Here is a 5,233-nt window from a genome sequence, read left to right as displayed (position 1 = left end):
TATTATAACAGTTATTACTATTATTATTATTATTATTTATATATTTTAATATTTATTTATTTATTATTTTTTATCCAAAAAGTTGAATTGCAACAAAAAATAAGAATTTTGAAGAAAAGAGTTGCATTTTCAACCAAATAGTTCGATCTGCTACAGAAAAAGATGAATTTTTAACCAAAAAATAACAATTTTCAAGAAAATATATTAATTTTGAAACAGAAAGTTGAATTTTCCATTAAGAAAGATTTTTCAGTTAAAAAGAAAAAACTTCATCATATTGTGGAAGTTTGAAGCCAAAAAAACGAATTTTTATTTATACTATTATAACAGTTATTATTATTATTATTATTATTCATATATTTTAATATTTATTTATTTATTAATTATTTTTTATCCAAAAAGTTGAATTGCAACAAAAAATAAGAATTTTGAAGAAAAGAGTTGCATTTTCAACCAAATCGTTCGATCTGCTACAGAAAAAGATGAATTTTTAACCAAAAAATAACAATTTTCGAGAAAATATATTAATTTTGAAACAGAAAGTTGAATTTTCCATCAAGAAAGACTTTTCAGTTAAAAAGAAAAAAATTTCATTATATTGTGGAAGTTTGAAGCCAAAAAAAATGAATTTTTATTTATTTATATTATTATTATTATTTATATTATTATAACAGATATTATTATTTATATATTTTAATATTTATTTATTATTTTTTATCTAAAAAGTTTAATTGCATCAAAAAATACGAATTTTGAAAAAAAGAGTTCAATTTTCAACCATGAAATATAGACATAAATATAGACATAAATAAAGACATATTTTCAACAAAATGTATTAATAAAATACAAGAATTTCAACCACACAGTTTCATTTTTAACGAAATAGTTGGGTTTTCTACAAAAACGACCAATTTTCAACGAAAATCCATAATTTTCTAACAAAAAAGAGAAATTTGCAATCCAAAAAGTTGAATTGTACCAAAAAATACGAATTTTGAAGAAAAGAGTTAAATTTTCAAGCAAGAAATATTTTTTATTAAAAATACACCAGAAAATTCCATCATATTGTTGAATTTCGAATCTAAAAATCCAAATTTTCAACTAAAACCATTAATTTTCTAGCAAAAAAGACCAATTTTCAACCAAAAAGTTGAATTGCACAAGCAAATACGAATTTTGAAGAAAAGAGTTGAATTTTCAACCAGGAAATATTTTGTATTAAAAAAAATAACAGAACATTCCATCAAATTTTTGAATTTCGAATCTAAAAAGACAAATTTTCAACTGAAACCATTAATTTTCTAACAAAAAAGACCAATTTTCAACCAAAAAGTTGAATTGCACCAAAACATACGAATTTTGAAGAAAAGAGTTGAATTTTCAACCAAGAAATATTTTTTATTACAAATTACACCCAAAAATTCCATCAAATTGTTGAATTTCGAATCTAAAAAGACAAATTTTCAAATAAAACCATTAATTTTCTAGCAAAAAATACCAATTTTAACCAAAAAGTTGAAATGCACCAGCAAATACGAATTTTGAAGAAAAGAGTTGAATTTTCAACCAGGAAATATTCTGTATTAAAAAAATAACAGAACATTCCATCAAATGGTTGAATTTTGAATCTAAAAAGACAAATTTTCAACTAAAACCCATAATTTTTTAACAAAAAAGAGAAATTTGTAATCCAAAAATTTGAATTGTACCAAAAAATACGAATTTTGAAGAAAAGAGTTAAATTTTCAAACAAGAAATATTTTTTATTAAAAATAAACCAGAAAATTCCATCAAATTTTTGAATTTCGAATCTAAAAAGACAAATTTTCAACTGAAACCATTAATTTTCTAACAAAAAAGACCAATTTTCAACCAAAAAGTTGAATTGCACCAAAACATACGAATTTTCAACCAAGAAATATTTTTCGTTCAAAAAAAAAAATCCATAAAATTGTTGATTTTTGAAGCCAAAAAGACAAATTTTCAACAAAAAAATATTAATTATCTGTCAAAAAAGAAAAAATTTTTAACCAAAAAGTTGAATTGCACCAAGAAATACGAACTTTAAAGAAGAGTTGAATTTTCAACCAAAAAGTTGAATTACACCAAAAAATACAAATTTTCTATAAAAGAGTTGAATTTTCAACCATGAAAGATATTTCAATCAAAAAAGAATACAATTCCATCAATTTGTTGAATTTTAATTCTAAAAATATAAACTTTCCACAAAACAATTAAATTTTTAACGAAATACTTGAGTTTGTTTACAAAAAAGACAAATTTTTAACTAAAACCCATAATTTTCTAATAAAAAAGACAAATTTGCGATCCAAAAAGTTGAATTGCATAAAAAATACGAATTTTGAAGAAAAAAGTTGAATTTTCAACCAAACAATATTTTTCATGAAAAAAAAGAACAAAATTCCATCAAATTGAGGAATTTTTAAGCCAAAAAGACGAATTTTCAACAATAAGAGATTAATTTTCTACCAAAAAATAAGAGTTTTCAAAGAAACAGTTAAATTACATAAAGAAGACGAGTTTTCAACAAAGAAAGAATTTTTAAACAAAAAAGAAAAATGTTCAACCGCATTGTTGAATTTTAAATCTAAAAAGATGAATTTTCTACAAAACAATTAAATTTTTAACGAAATATTTAAGTTTTTTACAAAAAATGCAAATTTTCAAATAAAAACATTAATTTTCTATAAAAAATACCAATTTTTAACCAAAAAGTTGAATTGCACCAAAAAATTCGAATTTTGAAGAAAAAAGTGGAATTTTCAACCAAGAAAATTTTTTTAACTCAAAAAAGAACAAAGTTCCATCAAATTGTTGATTTTTAAATCCAAAAAGACCAATTTTCAACTAAAAACATTAATTTTCTACCAAAAAAGACACCAATTTTCAGGCAAAAAGTTGAATACTTTTTTGGTCTTTTTTGTTAGGCAATTAATGTTTTCAGTTGAAAATTGGTCTTTTTGGATTTAAAAATCAACAATTTGATAGAATTTTGTTCTTTTTTAAATAAAAAAAAATTCACAAAAAAATCCACTTTTTGGTTAAATTACACCAAAAAAAAATTTTTTTCAGCAGCAGAGTTGAATTTTCATTACCAAGAAATATTTTTTATTCAAAAAAGAACAATATTCCATCAAATTGTTGAATTTTGAATATAAAAAGCCGAATTTTCAATCAAACACTTAAATTACAGAAAAGAAGACGAGTTTTCAACAAAGAAAGAATTTTTAAACAAAAAAGAAAAATGTTCAACCGCATTGTTGAATTTTAAATCTAAAAAGATGAATTTTCTACAAAACAATTAAATTTTTAACGAAATAGTTAAATTTTTACAAAAAAATGCAAATTTTCAAATAAAAACATTAATTTTCTATAAAAAAATACCAATTTTTAACCAATAAGTTAAATTGCACCAAAAAATACGAATTTTCAACAAAAGAGTTGAATTTTCAACTAAGAAAGATTGTTCAAACAAAAAAGAAAAATGTTCAACCAAATCTTTAAATTTTAAATCTAAAAAGACGAATTTTCTACAGAAAAATTTAATTTTTAACGAAATATTTGGGTTTTCTAAAAAAAAGGAAAATTTGCAACTAAAAACATTAATTTTCTACAAAAAAAAAACAGACAAAATTGCAATACAAAAAGTTGAATTGCACAAAAAATACAAATTTTGAAGAAAAATGTTGAATTTTCAACCAAGAAATATTTTTCATTAAAAAAACATAAAATCCATCAAATTGTTGAATTTTGAATCCAAAAAGACGAATTTTCAACCAAACAATTCAGTTACAAAAAAGAAGACGAGTTTTCAACAAAGAAATAGTTTTGAAATAAAAAAGAAAAATGTTCAACCAAGTTGTTGAATATTAATTCTAAAAAGACAAATTTTCCACAAAACAATTAAAATTTTAACGAAATACTTGAATTTTTTTTACAAAAAAAGACCAATTTTCAACTAAAACCATTAATTTTCTAACAAAAAAGATAAAATTGCAATCAAAAAAGTTGAATTGCACAAAAAATACGAATTTTGAAGAAAAGAGTTGAATTTTCAACCAAGAAATATTTTTCATTAAAAAAAACACAAAACTCCATCAAATTGTTGATTTTTGAAGCAATAAAGATGAATTTTCAACAAACAAAGATCCAAAAAGATGAATTCTCAACTAAAAAGATTAATTTTCTACCAAAAGAAGACATTATCAACAAAGTGTAATAATGTTCAACCAAAAAGTGGAATTACATAAAAAAATACAAATTTTCAACAAAAGAGTTGAATTTTCAACTAAGAAAGATTTTTCAAACGAAAAAGAAAAATGTTCAACCAAATTTTTGAATTTTAAATCTAAAAAGACGAATTTTCTACAAAACAATTAAATTTTAAACGAAATAGTTGGGCTTTCTAAAAAAAGAAAATTCAACTAAAAACATGAATTTTCTACAAAAAAAGATAAATTTGCGATACAAAAAGTTGAATTGCACCAAAAAATATGAATCTTGAAGAGAAGAGTTGAACTTTCGACCAAGACATATTTTTCATTAAAAAAAAAACACAAAATTCTATCAAATTGTTAAATTATTAGGCCAAACAAACGAAGTTAAAAAAATACGAAAAGGTGAATTTTCAACTAAAACCATTAATTTTCGACCAAAAAAGACAAAATTAAAATCCAAAAAGTTGAATTGCATCAAAAAATACGATTTTTGAAGAAAAGAGTTGAATTTTCAACTAAGAAATATTTCTCATTCAAAAAGTAATAAAATTCCATAAAATTATAGAATTTTGAATTTAAAAAAATGAATTTTCAACAAAAAAGTTTAATTTTCTACAAAAAAAATACGAATTTTCAACCAAGAAATATTTTTCATTAAAAAAAAAATCTATCAAATTGTTGATTTTTGAAGCCAAAAAGACAAATTTTCAAAAAGAAAGATACAAAAAGATTAATTTTAAACTAAAAAAGATTAATTTTCTTCTAAAAAAATTCATATTTTCTACAGTTGATTTTTCAATCAAGCAGTTGCATTTTCTACCCAAAAAGATGCATTTTTAACTGAAAAGATTAATTTTCAACCAAAAAGGTAAATTATAAATAAATATATATACATATATATATATATATATATAATTAAAAATTTGTCATAAGGACAACCGCAGGATTTCGTCGGGAGCGGGTGCTAATCTGAAAAATTGCACCCGCTTCCAGCG

The 5,233-nt window shown here is 21.7% G+C and overlaps 1 protein-coding gene across 1 annotated transcript in view; it reads right to left on the bottom strand.

Moving 5' to 3' along the window:
• The window catches only part of LOC117181071 (DNA repair and recombination protein RAD54B-like), an 89,682-nt gene that overhangs the window by 23,214 nt on the left and 61,235 nt on the right, over positions 1-5,233 (bottom strand). The window lies entirely within an intron of this gene.

Source organism: Belonocnema kinseyi, chromosome 10, assembly GCF_010883055.1.
Source record: "Belonocnema kinseyi isolate 2016_QV_RU_SX_M_011 chromosome 10, B_treatae_v1, whole genome shotgun sequence".
Lineage (NCBI taxonomy): Eukaryota > Metazoa > Arthropoda > Insecta > Hymenoptera > Cynipidae > Belonocnema > Belonocnema kinseyi.
Note: the sequence above shows the minus strand (reverse complement) of the source record. Positions and strands in the feature narration are given on the sequence as shown.